General features: G+C 43.0%; 1 long non-coding RNA gene and 1 pseudogene across 1 annotated transcript in view; one reads left to right on the top strand and one right to left on the bottom strand.

The window, feature by feature from the left end:
- LOC107516763 overlaps positions 1-17,180 on the top strand; it is a 36,388-nt gene that overhangs the window by 6,664 nt on the left and 12,544 nt on the right. The gene's annotated exons all lie outside the window — the stretch shown is intronic.
- Positions 950-1,065, bottom strand: LOC118614223 (annotated as a pseudogene).

Raw genomic sequence — 17,180 nt, 5'->3', positions numbered from 1 at the left:
AGGACTCTGTGGCCAAGAGTCAAGCTCTGTGGGTTCTGGATTTGTCCATTAGTCAAGCTACACTTGTACACAAAGAAAGGAACAATAACAGCAAACATTTATGTGTGCTTCCTCTAGGCCAGCCACTGTTTGAAGTTTTTAAATAGTAACTCATGTCAGCCTTTCAATAACTCTGTGAAGTAGTACTATTATTATCTCCATTTTACAGACAAGGGAATGGAAGGCAGAAAGAGGTAAAGCCACTTAAGCTAAGGTTAGAACGATGGTCAGTGGCACATCCAGGAATGCTGGTTCCGGACTTTGTGTCTTTAACCACTTATAATGCCGCTTTAATTGCTCATCAAATTAACATGATTAAATAACCTAACAGGATTTCTTAGTCCTTCTTACATACCCAAGTGCACTGAAAACCATGGTGTGTCTGAGGGTTGTGGGCAAGAATGCGGACAGGTCTAAACCAGTTCTCAGCACAAGCAATTCAATTGGGTTCAAATTCTGACTTCCCCACAGACTTATGATTCGCAGTCTAGTGTTTTATGATATTTGGAAAGGTAGATTAACAAAGTAATTTTCTGATGTATCCAAGAGCAACCCACTTCTCTTGGATCAAACTGCTGGCCTGGGCATTCACTAAATAATGAATTAAATTATTTTTCTTTCCTTTGTTTATTCATCAAACTCTGATCCTATGTTGTGTGTATGCAAGACGCCATACAGTCATGCAAAGGAAGAGAGGAAAAAAGGAAAACTAAATGAAATGGATGTAGTCTCTTTCTTTGAGCTATAAGTGTATAAATAGTTGTACACTTACAAGTAAACCTGAGAATTCAAATGTATCTGTCTATTTACTCTTTTGAGTTGTTTAGTATTCTATAAAGTGCTAAATGCAATGTATTCCCTTGGTTCCCTGGAGTCAACCAAGTAGGGTTTTCTTTTTTATTATTATTTATGCCTATAGCACCTGGTCTTCCTAGATAGTCTCCCATCCAAGTACTAACCAGGCCCAACCCTGCTTAGCTTCTGAGATAACACATTAAGCTTGTTCAAAGTGGCATGGCCATAGGCCATAGACCATGGCTCCACTGGGGCACGAACCCAGGGCCTTCTGTGTGTAAAGCAGACATGCTAACCACTACACTATGGAACCATGTCCAACAAAGTAGGCTTTTAAAAGGAAACCCACTGGGGCATAGATGCTCTTACAGGCCAATGGATCTTCAAGCTGTCCAAAGTAGAGAGAATAGTGATGGTAGATTCTTGGCCCAGGCTGTGCACAACACTCTATTCAGTTGAGTTAAGAAAATAATAAATAAAAAAAGAGAAGAGTCATAGGCCGGGAGAAAATATTTGCAAAAGACACATCTAATAAAGGACTATTATGCCAAGAACACCTGAAGCTCAACAATAAGAAAACGAACATTCACACATGGGCCAAAGACTTTAATAGATACCTCACTAAAGAAGATACACTTTGGCAAATTAGCATACGAATGGCCCAAATCTAGCTACTTACAACACCAAATGCTGGCGAGGATGTGGAATAATGAGACTCTCATTTCTTGCTGGTGCCAATGCAAAATGGTGCAGACACTTTGGAAGGCAATTTGGCAGTTTCTTATTAAAGTAAACCTACTTAGCATACAAACCAGGAATCACACTCCTTGGTATTTACCAAAAGAAGCTGAAAACTTATGTCCACACAAAAACTTGCATGTGCAGGTTTGTAGCAGCTTTATGCATAATTGCCCAAATTTGAAAGCAACCAAAATGTCCTTCAGTAGGCAAATGAATAAATAAACTGTGGTACGTCCAGAGAGAGAGGAGTGTTATTCAGAGCTAAAAAGAAATGAGCTATCAAGCCATGGAAAGGATAGAGGAATCTTAAATGCATATTACTAAGTAAAAGAAGCCAACTAAAAGGCTACACACTATATGATTACAATTATATAACAGTCTGGAAAAGGAAAATTTATAAAAACAGTAAAAAGATCAGTGGTTGCCAGGGGATGGGGGTTGGGAAAGGAATGAATAGATAAAGCACAGAGGGACATTAAGGGGAGTGAAAATATTCTGTATGAATCCGTAATGATGAATGATGGGTACATTTAATTACACATTTGTCCAGACCCATAGAATGTACAATACCAAGAGTGGCCTGTAACGTAAATCAAGGACTTAGAGTGATTATGTTTAGTCAATGTAGGTTCATCAATTCTAATGAATGTACCACTCTGGTGGGGGATGCTGGTAATGGGGAGATGTATGTGGAGTAGAAATTATATGAGAAATCTTTGTATCTTCTTAATTTTCCCATGAACCTGAAACTCCTATAAACAAAAGCCTTAAAAACCAACCAATCAACCAACTAGCCAACCGGTCTTGGGGCCCTGAACTTGATAAATCAATCATTTTGTATCGATAGCAAATACTAGTTAGTTATCTTCTCAGCATCCATTTTTCCTTACTCTTTCTCAAAGGCCTCCAATTTTATTTGGAAATTAAAGTGATTCATGGGAAGCTGTTTTGCCGTCAGTTCAGGGGAGCATAGTCAAATAAAATAGCCTACTTCCTGCTGGAACTCATTACTTCTGGTGCAGCATGTGGCTTAAGCTAGTGAAGTCCAAGTGAGTATCGGGACTTTGTTTGTTTGTTTGTTTGTTTTGTGAATGCTGGAACAAAGATGCTTCTGCTGTCCTTCTAAATGTAAATGAGAAAGTTCATGACTTTAGGAGCTGCTGGTAGCCATATGAAGAACAGTAGGGGAAGCAATGTTAAGATAAGGTTGAAATTAGGACAGAGAGAAAGAGAATAGGTTCTAGGCGAAACTACTGTAGCCACTGTACCTTTCATTTTTTTTAATTAGGGGAGCCAATAAAGTCCTTTTAAAGTTTAAGCTATTTGAGTCAGATTTTCTTTTATATGCAATTTAAAAAGACAGCAGGTAGGTCGGTGAACTACCTCTCTGGCACACGCTCTTCTGAACATGAATAAATTACTAAGCCTTTTTGGTTATTTACATGGATGTAGGTGGAGTAAAAAAATAATTAAAATGCATTTAAAACAGTTAATTTTTCTTCTTCTATTTTTTTTTTTTGTATTTTATTTTCTACCTCTGGAAAACACAAATACCATTATTATGGTTGCCAGAGCCTGCTGGTTATTTACTGGATTGCATGGACAAGCGTTCCCATGGAATAAAACAGAAGGCAGTAGAGGGAGAGATTCTGTATTTAAATTTCACTAGCAGCTTTCCTTTCCATGCTCACTGTCTTTAAGAAAGCAAACTCCCATTTCTTCATACTTTCTCTTGGGAATTGAGAACCTTCTAGGTTTTTGGGGAAGGTTTAAAGGGCAGAATGTGAAGAAAGGGTTGTAGAGTGAAGGTAAGAGGAAGGATTTTTGTGACGATGCTAGAGACAGGTTAAGAGAGGTAGAAATCTCTTCCATTTCTATTTTATAGGCAGATAAATTGAGGCTTGCAGTCAGATCCTGTTCCACATCACCTGGAAAATCCGACAGCATTCCAGAGGTTTGAACTCCAGAGTCTTAACTCCCAAACAAGGCCTCTCCCTCTGGATGACCTCTTTGCCTTCTCCTGATTCTGTGAATTGCTTCCCCTGGAACCAAACCAGATGTTCTGGAGAAAGCGCTAGGTCAGCATTGTAGGCGGAAGAGCCTGGTCCCCTGAGGTGCCATTTGCCAGACTCTGTGCTGGGCTGACTCTGGGCCCAGGTGTTTTCTAAAGTCAGGTGACAGGCTTTTAGGGTCTCTAGGAGGTCCCTTCAGAGGAACACGGAAACACATGTGACATGAGTCTCATAAAAGTGGAAGAGGGAAATGAGGGCTGAGGCATGGCTGTTAGCAGCAGTCAGTAAGAGTCCAAAAGGTGGGAGCAATTAATGATGTGCAGCAGCACTGTCCCTGCTTACCTTCAGCTCCTGGAGTTCCGGGGCAGGTCTTGGCTATGCCCCAGGGCTGGGCCTCTTTGCCCCAGTAGGATCTTCTCTGTTTTACTCTGGGATTGGAAAGAGCATGAATGACAGAGCCTTAAGAGTGAGCTGGGGGCATGAAAGTGAGTGGGGCAGGAAAGGGGTGTAGAGTGGTGGTGGTGGGGTCATAGAAAAAATGTGGGAGATTATGCCAGGAATAATCATAGACTCATTAGTTTGAGAGCTGGAAAGGATTTTCAGGGATCATCTCCTCATTCCACAGGACAGGAGGCTGATTGATTCCCAGAGAGGAAGAAGTATTTGCCTAGGGGTTTGTTTTAACTTGCTGGTAGGGCTAAGGGTAGGATGCAAGTCTCTTTACTTCTAGTCTCAATGTATTAGTTATTTATTGCTTTCTACCCCTAAACTTAAAACTATAATCATTATTTCATCGTTTCTGTGGGTTAGAAAAATGAGTGTGTTTGAGCTGGGTCCTCCGGCTCAGAGTATCTTATGACGCTGCAATCAAAATGTTGGGAAAAGCTGTATTCTCATCGGAAGCCTTGATTGGGGAGGGTCTGCTTCCAAGCTCACTCAACAAGCAGAATTGTTGTCAGGTTTCTGTCCTTACAGGCTGATGGATCAGGAACTTTAGTTCTCTATTGGCTATTGGCCTGAAGTCTCCCTAATTTCCTTGGTGTATGCTGTTTTCCACATGGCAGTTCACAACATGGCAACTATCTTCCATCGGTGTAAGAGAGCAAGAGAGAGTGAGCAAGACAGCCATCAAGTCTTTTTCTAACCTAGTTAGCCATGCCAGTGACATATCATCACTTTTGTGTATAGCATTCATTGAGGCAAGTCACTATGTACAACACACACTTATGAATATCAGGAGACAAGAATCCTTAGGAGCCATCTCAGAAGCTGCTTGCCATACTGAATACTTTCTATTGTTTACTGCCTCCTTCAGCAATATAATAGAAAGGGCTAGGAAGGCAGAAACTCAGTAGGTGGGTGTTCTGTTACATAGCTATCCTGCCCTGCTTTTGAATTGGAGAAAATGCCCTTCCATTCAAGGAAGGAAAAATAAGAGTTAGAGGTAGAAAAGACACTTTAAACCTCACAGTTATAGTTAATAAACATCTAGTTTTACCTAATATAAAATTTACTTTTTTCATAGTTGTTTGGTAGATATGATAGAAAAACAAGGGATTTGATTTAGAACCTGAAAACCTGAGGCTGATTGTGACCTATAACCCCAGACTAATCACTCATGAAGCCTGATCTGCTCATCCATCTAATCACTGGGATAACAGAGCTAACTGCACAAAATTAAGTGAGTCATATGTAATACTCTTCAAAGTCAACGAGATGCTTTCATCCAGGGCAACTGAATAAAAATGGGCCTCTTAGAAAGTTTAAAAGAACTTTAAAGAACAAGTATGATATGATAGCCAATGTGATAAGGCAGGAAACAAAAATAAGTGGTAGAAATATGGAGGAAGAGCAGCCAAAAATTCTTGTTATTTTCCGATTGCAAGGTGATGCATTAGTTTGCTAGGGCTGGCATCATGAAATACTACAGACTGGGTAGCTTAACACCACAAATTGATTTTTCTCACAGTTCCAGAAAATAGAAGTCCAAGATCAAGGTGTCAGCAGGTTTGTTTACTTCTGAGACTTTTCTTGTTGGCTTGCAGATGGCCATCCTCTTGCTGCCTTTTTTGCATGATTGTCCCTCTGTGCAAACACAACATGTGTCCAAATTTCCTCTGCTTATAAGGGTACCAGTAAGACTGGATTAAGGCCTGCCACATGGCTTCATTTTAACTTTGTCACCTCTTTAAAGGCCTCGTCTCCAAATACACTCACATTTTGAAGTACTAGGGGGTAGGGCTTCAACATATGAATTTTGGGGATATACAATTCAGCTCATAATGATGACATAACTAAAAAAGATTGAGAGAACAAAATAAAAATCTATGAGAACTAATAAGAGATCAGTAAAGTAGCCAGATACAAAATATATAAAAATCTAAAGCTTTATTGCCTATCAGTAATGACCTACTGATAAATACAATGGGAAAAAGACACCATTCACAACAGCCGCCTATCTTTAGTCCAGGAATGTTTTCACATGAGGCAGAGAGGAAGGGCGTCTTATGATTCAGAGCTTCATTTGGTCACCTGAGCATAGAAAGAACACGGCTTGTAGCCTGAGTCTCGTGAAAGGTCTTATAAAAATATTCCAAGCCTCTTGTCCTCAAACTTCTAACCGTAAGAACTTAAACCCAGAGCTTGCCCATCCTCGGTCTGGCTCCTCATTCCTTTCTCAGCTAGGATACATGTCCTCTAAAACCTCCTAGTCTAATCAGCTCTGCTCTGACACAGGGGCCTGTTGACACAGGGACTATTAGCCCTCCAAAGAAGTTTTTCTCAAGGCAACCACACCTTTTGCATAGAAGCTAGTCTTTACCTTCTATTTATATCATTAAAAAAACCCTCATTTGGGATGATTTCCTCAGAACAAAGAGACTTTCTATACTAAAGGACTGTTGATGTTTCTATTTCATGCCAGATAGATGTTACTTACAGCTTGAAGAAATTAAAAAAGAAAAGTTAATTACAGAGGTATTATGCAATAAAATTCAAATGATATAAATAATTAAAAAGTATCTTTGTTCACCACTTTACCTTATTCTCCCCGGAGGTGATCACTGTCAAAAGCTTGGTACAAATATTTAAAAAATGTACAAAGTTATGTGCATGTGTGTATTTGTGCACTTGTAAGTATATTTAAATATATACAAACTTATATGTATGTGTGTTTATGTACACATACTATTTTTATATATAAAAAATTCTATCCTCTTAAATTTAAAGGGGGTCATACTGTATGTATTGTCTTGCTATTTCCTCCCCCACCTCATAATACATCCTGGAGATCTCAATTCATATCAGGACATATATATGTGTGTGTGTCTATGCACATACACACACATCTACTTTTTTTTTTTCAAATATATCTACTTTTTAACTACTTAGGCTATATCGTGCTATAGATGTACTTTACTTTATTCTAGTCCTCTAAGGTGTACTATAAGAGTGGAGACCTGCATTAGACTTTATAGCAGGCCCATTTTTGTTGTTAAGTCACTCTATGTAAAAGAGTTTTGTTAACTTTAAATGCTGCCGTGAATATTATTGAATACTTCTTGTGTAGAGCTGTAAACATTTCTTTAAAATGTCTAGGAGGTGAAATTTCTGAGTCCAAGAATTTTCCTATTTGCATTTTTAGTAGATCAGCTTTTAAACTTTTTGTTTGCCTGTTTTAACTTCTACTCTTCAAGGTTTCAAAAGTCTCCGGTCCTGAGTTTCCACTTGGACAACCAGACACAGCCCATGTTCCTTCTCACAATTTATCCGTGTCAGACAAAACCTTAGAACCAAGACCTGGCTCCTCACTTATGTTCAAAATCTAAAGTCTTTTTAATGATGGATTAGCTTCATGATACTGCTCTGTTTTATTTTATTTTATTTTTTTCTAATTAAAGCTCAAAATCTCAGGACACGGTCTATATATTGGAGGATAATTTATAGACACATAGTTGGTACAACTTAACATGGACCAGAAAAAAAAAAATATATCAGGCTTATGTTTCACTCTCTGGCTAGGGCTGCCGCCTTTCTTAGCCTTGAGTCTGGAAGATGCCAGGTTCTTTCCAGTCACATTCTAGGTACGAACATTCCCAAATGCAGGCCCAAACTTTTCTTCCAGCTGCCCCTTGGCCACCATGAGCTGGTTGCTTGTTGTCTTAGTTCCGCTAGCAGGATCTTCTGCGCCCTGCCTCCCCCAGACCCGAGCAAGTCCCTCACGTTTACTCTCAGCTCAAATCAGTGTTAGTCTGAGGTTTGAAAGACACCCCTTCCTCTACCCCATCTTTTCCTAAGCCAGAATCTTCTTGTTTTTCTCTAATAGCCATACATTTTCTGGGTCCCGCCAGCATTCCTAATCAAAACTCAATCCTCTACTTTTCTGATAAGCTTTATCAAATATTTATAGTTATAAGGTGGCTGTATTTGCAGTGAAAGCCACTGTAGCCTCTATGAAAGATTTAGCATGTAATCGTGAAAGAATATATCATTAATAAATTCATGTGTCTAAAAATATTTATTATACGATTTGGGTCAGTGAGAAAAACAAAACAAAACAAAACTAAAACCATGACCTAATGCTTTACGAAGCTTGCAATCAGAGAAGTACAAAAGGATAGAATCACAAATGTGCAGAGTGGTATTAAAGAACATACAAGTGTGTTAAGAGTGTAAGAGAGGATCTGGTCTAGATGGAGGTGGGGAGTGCCCTAACAGCACCCCTTACTAGGTTTTTTTTTTTTTTTTTGGAGTTTTTGTCGGAACCAGGATATTCAGGACTCCCAAACTCTGGTTCACTACCCCTTTCCTTTCCACCTTGGGACATTGGCCCTTATTTTCATATCTACACCTAAGAGGCTAGTCCAGAAGAGCTCTTAAAGTCCCTTCTAACGGCAATGTTTATTCTCTTCCTTCTGCTTCTGGGAGAGGTACGCGGCCACTGGCCAGCAGCATCACTTCCAGCTACCCATTTACCTCATGTTTGTTAAGCAACTATTATGTGCCAGGCACTGTACTAGGGGCTGGAGACACAGTGGAGTACAAAACCTCATACTGCTTGCCTTGCAGGAGTGTCTAGGCCTTGGGTACCAGTGTGGCTTGGTGGAGCCCTTTCCTTCCCTCTTTGACCAAATCGATGCATTTAGAATTTGGTGTTGTGGACCCAGCAAAACTGGGAACTTCTGGTGTATACCCTGCAAGGCCCAGGACAGTAGTTTGCACCTTCTAGGAACTTAACACACCCTTAATGAGCATCTGCCTCTTTAGTGTTGATGCCTTGCTCACTTTAGGGGCATATAACCTGAGGACGCGAACGATACCGGGGACCATGCTTTCGACATAAGGACTAGCTGTTGCGTAATGGCCTTTTGCTCCATGATGTATGTGCAGCACTGGCTGCTGTCCTGGGCAGACGTGACAAAGTATAAGTACAGTTCCGGGTAAAGAGAAGACATTTAATAAACCCCCATTGATTTAGTGGGGAGGATATTGTCCCAACCTGAGAGGCCCTGTAGTGAGCAATGTGGATGAGACAGAGCTGATGATGTTGGTTCTGTCTTCAGGGAAATTATGCCCCATTAGGGCCACGGGGCCACACCCCAGTAGCTATAATATTATTGTATCCCATCGGGACTTCTAGAAGGGCAAACCCAGTGAGGTGGAGACTGACAGGTGATAAAGCCCATCCTTTCTGGCTGGGTTGATTAGGAAGAGATTCTTGAAACTGTGCTTTAAAATACAGGAGGAATGTTAGCGAATGCGGTAAGCCTCCTCTTAGTCTCCAGGTTAATTACCTTGCAGCCGAAACCATGGAAAATCAAGTAGACCCAGAGGAGAAAATGCTCTCTCGTCTCTGGGAGTCTTTGGGTCTCACTCATTTGTTTTCCATCAGTTCGGCAGGTGCCAGGAGGTGCAATCTGTGTTGTGGGCAGGAAAATGGAGATGGCAGCCCCCAGAGGGTGCTCTGAGGGCCCTGTGACATTTGGAACATCTTTTAGATGAGGAAACTGAGGCATGGAACGTGGAACCTCTTTGAGCTCAACCAGCTTTAAAAATGAATTTTAATTAATTAAGCTACCAGCTAAAAGATAAAAAGAAAGAGACCTCCCTCTTTTTGCAAGTCTCTGTTCTTTGTCTACAGCTGTCCCCACCTCACAGGTGCCACCCCCGGCCCTTGCAACAGCAGGCCGGGCATCTGGCCAGCCTTGCTTAGATGAAATCCAGGCTGCTAGACCACCCTCCCTCCACTGTCCCCCCTCCCGGGCCCCACCCTTCCCTCTCCTGGGAGACACAAAGGCCTTCTGTGACTAAACTGGAGTTCACAATCCTTCTCTTTCTTTCTAGCAATCCAGAGTGGGGCTCATCTCGTGGCGGCAACCCTTGCCTGACGCGCTATGTCACGAACAGCACAGAGGTTTCCACAGCTCTGCCCTCAGAGCCTCATCCCCAGATCTACGTGCTTATTCGACTCCAGTTAGACCCTTTTGCAGATTCCAGGAGCCCCTGTTTGGGCCCTGAATTTGAGGGCAGGGTGGTCTGGAGAGGAACTGATATTTTTAACATACTCACCACAGTACTGGGTATGACATGAGTTGTTTCGCATGTGAATCTTTTGCAGATCCTCATGGTGACTCTGAAGGAGGCGTTTTTAACCCAATTTTACACAGCAAGTGACAGAGGTTCAGGGAAGTCGTGTAACTTGTTCAAGGTCGTGTGACTGTTAAGTGGTTGTGGGAAGATTTGAGTCTAGAACTGGCTGGTGCCAAAGCCTTTGCTTTTTCTGTTATAGTTCATTGCTTAGGGTTTGAATCAACTGACCTTGCCTTCGCCAGGCCCAGAGAGGTGAGAAATGTGGTCTGTTCCTGCCTGTCTCCCACCCCCAAGCATCCTATCTCTTCCTATCAAAATCCCCCTGCACTTCGGACACTTATGTGATCTGGTTTTGGGGATAGGAAAGCTGGAGCAATGTTGGGGGGCAGCAGAGGGCAGAGTTCTATTTCTGCCTCTGTTACTAACGGGGCCATTTTAAGGGTACCTGTTCCAATCTCTAGGCCTCAATTTCTCCACCCGTACAGCAAAGGCCACAGTTTAGGGGTTAAGCAAGCACACAGAGGCAGAGCTGATGGCCCGGTTCAAATCTCAGCCTAGCTGCTTACTAGCCATGTGACCTTGGATAAATTACTTGATCTTTCTGTGCCTCAGCTTCTTATCTCTAAAACAGAGGTCATAATGGTCTCTACTTCATGGGATTGTGATGAGTATGAAAGAAGTTAATGTATCCATGACTCTTAGCAGAGTATGTAGCATAAGGGCCTTCCCATTATTATTATTATTCCTAGATGCAGAAATTTCTAAAATTCTATTAATTTCAATTACGTATGTGTAAAACAACAGAGAATTTAAAGCTAAGTGCTACCGCCTTGAATTTTTCTTCTCTACTTCTTGCCTTTCTGAGTGTGACTGTATGTGTGAGTGAGTAGGTGGAGAAGTGAGCAGATCATAGTGATAATTAGGTGTCGAGTTATTCCCTTTCCTATGTGTGTGTGTGTGTGTGTGTGTGTGTGTGTGTGTGAGACATATAGAACTTTTTGCTATGACAGAAAGAAAAAAATTACGAAATTTTGTATGTTACATGTTTTTAAACCAACCAAATTTAAGCTCATTCGTTAGGAGCCACAAGTTGGGTAGAAAATAGCTATACAGAGGTGGGAAATTTTGGCCCCAGACGTCCCATAGAAGTCATTACTTAGGCTTAGCAGGGACAACAAGGATGACCATGAGAATAACAAGAATAACTCAAAGGAATACAAAAACCACCTCCCGAAACTTTAGACCCAAAGGATTAAATTAATCAAGACCGGGAGGGATGTACCTGCGTGTGAGGGAGTGTTGGGAAAGGTGAAGGTAGGGGATGAGTTTTATTTGTCTCTCTGCGGTGCTCGCCATTCTAAATGAAAAGAACAGAAAGTATGTGGATGGGGGTAACTGGGCTGAGAGCATCCAGGGCCCCTGGGCCGGCTTTGTCTGAGAGAAAGATAATGCGAGTCGCCTTCGTGATTTCCAATTTTCTAGCAGCCGCATGTTAAAAGGAAAAAGGAAGCATGTAAAATTTGTTTTATTTAATCAATTATGTCTAAAGTGTTATATCAGCCTACAGTCAATGCATAAAAATTATCAATGAGGTATTTTGCATTCGTTTGTTCATAGTAAGTCTTTGGAGGCCAGTACGTATGTTATAGTGAGAGCACATCTCAATTCAAGGCAGCCCCATTTCCAGTGCTCAACAGCTACACGTGGTCAGTGGCTCCCACGCTGTACGGCAGAGACCCGGGAGCTTTTATCTGCTACATCAGCCAAAACATGTCTTGCTTCCTGGATATTAGAGCAGGAGGAGGTAAAGAGGGAGATCAGTCTTCTCAGGACTCAGGAAAGGGATGATGGAGTCCGCACCTCAAGTTTGCATCACTGTTCTCCTTTTTTTAAAACAATTAATTAATTAACTTTTAAATTTAATTTTATTAGTTTCGTTCATTTCATTAGTGTACAGTACATTGGTTAGACATTTATATAGATTATAAGATGATCTCCCTAATCGCTCTTTCTCTCCTCTGGCTCTCCACCTGGCTATGACATTAATGCTGACTGTATTCCATATGTCATACCTCACCGTACTCTTGACTTGTACAGAGATTACAGTCTCCGTCCTGCCCTTTCCTGAGAATCTGTGATTCCCAGGCATGTCTACTTTTTCTGAGGCGTGAATATAAAACTTGGGCGCCCGTGCATGGGGCAGTCCATGGCCTCCAGCCATAGCCCTGCACACAGCTCTGGGTCTCTCTCCTTGCTTTTCCATTTGTTATTAACGCTTTCAATGTGATGAAATGTTCTATAAGGGGGAAAAAAGTGGGAGTCGAGAATGAAGCCAACTTCTGGTACTGGCAGGGAAAGTAAAATGTGTGTTATGTGTTCTCAGCAAATTCCTTTGAACGATGGCAGTTTTACGGGAAAAACTGCATGTTATAAGGGTGCTCACAGGTTTAGGGTTTGAAGAAGGTGGCTGTTGTGTGCTCAGGGTAGGACGTTTTTTTCCCTGCGTAGCCAGCTGCACTGCAGGGAAGCCGTTTTTTACGTTCTGCTGTGGGCAGTGTGCCTGGCTGCCCAGTATCCACCTTCTCTTTTTTGGTAGTAATCTCTCAATTTTCCCTTCAGAGCCAACCCGCCCTACTGCAACACAGCTTGACCATTATTTTCTCTCTGGGGGCCCTGAATTTTTAGGAGAGTGATGTAAGAATGGAGAACAATTGGAGATATTTCAATGTGAGGAAGGTGTCCTGTCTGCTTCCTGCCTGTCTCTCATCGTGGGGCCCAGTCACCCAGCTTTTCCTTCTAATTTCCAAGCAACTCCATACCTCCCAACAGATTCCGTGTCCTCCTCTGTTAAGTTAGCTAGAATTTGTTTCTGTTACTCTCAACCCAATGCAAATGGATACATTCTTTGAAGAACACGTTGGCTGTGAGCTGGCTCCTGATTAGCTGGAGGGGAGCAAATAGAACGGGAAAAGGGGAAGAATTAAGACGTTAGCCAAAGATTCCCTTTCTAGTCTCTTGTGGTGCCAAGGGTGGGAGAGGCCTCGCCCTTTGCAGAGCTTTTCTTACCCTCTCATTTCTTTCTTATGCTATCCTTGGGAAGTGTGATGGATCTCCATTCTCTGAAGTGATATGGCCTGTCCATGGTTCAGAGGAAGCAGAGAAAGCCTTTTGTCCATACCCTGCAATGCTGCTGCCTTCTATTCCTAGGATGCAAGTCAGAGAGATGGTTGCTGCCAGGCTCCATTTTAAAATCTCATCCTTTAAAGCCTTAGGGCTTTTATTTTATTTTATTTTTTAAGATGTAGGAGGGATCTTAGAGCCCAAGAGAGGGATGATGAATTGCTGCAGAAATCTGGGCAGAGTCCAGTTGGGGCCTGCTCTTTGGGCTTTCGGTCCAGTGTTCTGTGTCCCCTGAGCCAGTATCATCAGTGCCACATGGAAGCTTCTTAGAAATGCGGAATCTTGGGCCCACCTGGACCTATGGCGAGTCTATGCACATGGAAGTTTCAGAAGCAATTTTTCACACCTCGTGTGATAGTCTTTTGTGTCCCTGAGAGAAACAGTAAGTCAATAAATCAAAGTCCAGTTTTTAGTTTTGTTGAGAAGCTCTCCTTTCTTTAGAGCTTCATTTGAGGCACTTTTGGTGATCCCTGAAAATTGTGAAATTCATATTTTTTATATCTTTTCAGTAGAAACCACCTGCATGTTAGACCCAACGACTTCATAACTAATGCATTAGAGACACATGCCTGCTGTTAATGGAAGAAATAAACATGATCCTAATCAGTGACTTTATTAATCCATTTTTGGTCCTTTTTACTGATAGACATACTCGAACTTTTGTCTTTTACAACATATTAGGTTAAGAGGTGGATTCAGTGATTTGTTTCCCAAGAAACAATGGCTGTTTTTATGTCCTGATGTCATCCTTCTTCCCCTCGATCATGGATGGCTTGGCTCCTGTGCCCAGGAGTTTACCGCCTAGTTGGAGGGATAAAATCATCCTCAAGTCCTGCATCTTATGGGAGAGTAAAACAAGCCACAGGGAGGGGTGGGACCCAGAGTGCAGTGCCCAGAGATGCCTCACTCCCTTCTGCCTAAGCGAAAGGGTCAGGGCAGATCGAGGGGCTCTAGGTCACAATAGGAGCTTTCTACTGAGCAAGTAGGCAGTGCCAATGGTGTCCATAACAGCTTTAGGTCATGTGGCATCCTGAGATTAAAGTGGCACTCAGGGTCATGAGTAAGGGCCAGATAGGCACAATGATATTTAAAAGGCCAGTACAGGAAAACAGAGGAGAGGGCAGTGAACTTAGAGGGATTAGGGCCTGTGATTTACAACATTTGATACTATTTTTTTAAATAAAAATTTAAAAAGTTCAATTACAGTTGACATATATTAGTCTCAGATGTACAGCATAGTGATTAAACATTTATGTAACTTACAAAGCGATCACCCCAATAAGTCTCATACCCATGCGATATTCTTATAAGCTCTTGGTAAGGTCGATATTACAACTGACAATTTAGATAACAAAGATGAGACTCATGAATGTGGGAAAGTTCGCCTAAGATCACATGGCTCGTAGACCAGTGCCCAGAGATGCCTCGCTCCCTTTTGCCTGAGTCGGGCTTGGTTACAGAGGTGGTGGAATGGGACCATAGGAGGAGATGAAATGGCCCCAGTTGCAGAAGAAGAAGTATGCAAAGGCTTGGCATAAAGGACTCATGGATGGATCAAGGTCACAGTGCAGGAGGAATTGGCTCTGATGGAATCCAAACCCTCGGGTTTCCTTTCTGAAGCCTTTCCCTGGTACTGTGGTGTGAGGAGAGAATTTGTCATCTGCACCACTTCTGGGACACTGTGCTAAGATGGCTGGAATGGCTGCAAGGCCCAGATCAGGGAGATATCTCACATTTGGATTGATGAAAGGCTGAAGAGGGAGGGAGGCATGGGGGCTTCAGAAGTGAGGAGAGGCTCTCTGGAAGCAAATCAACCCGCCTTCTCACTCATCAGCCTGGTGAGGTAGACCAGTCTGGTGACTAAGACCTGGTGCTCACAGAGGTAAGAAATTAAGACCCCGCCCTGTTTGGTTCCTTCCCCAGAGTGGGCCTGGTGAGTGAGTGCTGATTGCAGAGCCAGGCTGACGCTGTCCTCTGGTCTCAAAGGATGGAACCTCTGGGTGACCCCAACGGCCGAGCCCCAGGCCATGACTGACTTGCACCAACTGCTCCCAAGGCACATAGAGTCCCCTCCCAGTTGCCATTTCTGGGCCTTCACAGCCTCTGCACAGCCCTGAGCGTTTCTCCAGAACTTCCTGTTTGCCTGTGGCTGTGCAGACATGGCCGGTCTCACCCGGGTTCATCTAGTGAGGCCTAGGGCAAGAGGTGGAAGTCAGCTCTGTTCTCCCTAGAGCTCCCCTGGGTTCTCTCCACCCACCCCTGGGTGCTCTGGGACCACTCCCACCAGACCCTGAAGCCAGTGGAGTGGAGGCCCTGTATCCAAGTCAGCTCATAAGGTCAAGGTGACCCAGAAGGGCTTGTGGCCAAGATCTTTAAAAACTTTTTTATTTTTTATTTTTTATTTTTTTTGCCTTTCCAAAAAGGCAGAGTAAGTGATGACTTCAGGACATAGCGTTCCAGAGAAAACTGGAAAGAGGAACAAAGTCCCCTTGGTTGGGGAGATGGAGCAAAAGCGCACAGAGGGTGAGGTCTTCGAGCAGCGTCACTGTGAAAAGACCCCTGTGCTATCGATGTGGGCGCGCCTGCCATCTGCCTGGTGGGTGCTGGGCCTGCGGGAGCTGTCAACAGAGAGACAGAATAAATGTTCCTGGAGGGCAGGGACTAAGTCAACACCAGCGTTGGAAAACTTCCAGCATGTGGGCCTGGAAAATGTTCTTACTGCAAAACAGAGTTTTCCGGGCGGCTGCCATTCCTTCCCCTACCTGACTCTGAGGGCAAAGGCTGAAGTCACCAAGCAAGAGCCTGCCTGTCCTGACTAGCCATCAGCCATTTACCACACGCCCACCCTAATCATTAGATTGTTTCAATAACATTGTATCAGGACATTAGAACATTTTGTCTGGGGATAACACTCATTTGTGGGGATAACACTCTCCTGCAAATGACTTGAAAAGGACTTGAAAACATGCTTTTTTAAGCCGAGGATTCAGGAGCCCTCTACTAGTCTTCACATTTGAAGAGACTTCTACTCGAGAGTAGAAATTTTGCCTACAAAGTTGTGTTGGTTATTACCCTTGGTTCTATGCTCTTTGATGCCTCAAGCTCTAGAGGCTGGCCCTTGTATCAGCTGGGGGCCTTTACAAGCTGCTGACTTCCAGTTCAGTTTGGCCAATGGAAGCATCAGTTTGACCAATGGAAGCACCGAGACGAGATTGGAGGGTTGGAGAAGAGAAATACCAGGGTGTTTTGTTCTGCTTCTGAGACTCTGGCAGCAGCTGTGAGCTGCTGTGATTGTACTATAGTCTTTACAGAAAGGTCCACCTGCCTCAATCCTGCTTTGCCAAACACTGGGTTCTCATGGGGCTCCCGTAACAGTGTGACTATTGCTAAGTGGGTCTGAGGGACAAAGAGTAAAGTCTCTTCATTTAAGCACTCTGCAGACCTGCTTTCCTGGAGGATCCTGGTCAGAATAAGTTACTCAAGGGAAGTAAATGTCATACTGTCTTCTAGTTTGTTCCTGGCTCTTGCCTTTGCCCTATGGGAGAGGTTGTCTGTGCATACTGGCAATCCGAGAGATGGCAGAGAAAAGGTGAAGCAGTGAGCACAGTGTGTGGAGGAGGCTGTGCATGAAAGCATTTGAAAGCTCCTGGCGCACAGTCAGTAAGGAGTGGTAGGGGCAAAGGTGGGAAAGGGAGTGTGCGAAGGAATGAAGGAAATCAGAAAGCAAGTGTAAGAGGCACAGAGATGTGATGTCTAGTAAACAGCCTCAAGCTGACACTAATTTCAGGGTCTGCCTTAGCACAGAAATGCCTTGACCAGGGTCAT

The sequence above is a fragment of the Rousettus aegyptiacus genome, unplaced genomic scaffold (genome assembly GCF_014176215.1).
Source record: "Rousettus aegyptiacus isolate mRouAeg1 unplaced genomic scaffold, mRouAeg1.p scaffold_m13_p_2, whole genome shotgun sequence".
Taxonomy (NCBI): domain Eukaryota; kingdom Metazoa; phylum Chordata; class Mammalia; order Chiroptera; family Pteropodidae; genus Rousettus; species Rousettus aegyptiacus.
Note: the sequence above shows the minus strand (reverse complement) of the source record. Positions and strands in the feature narration are given on the sequence as shown.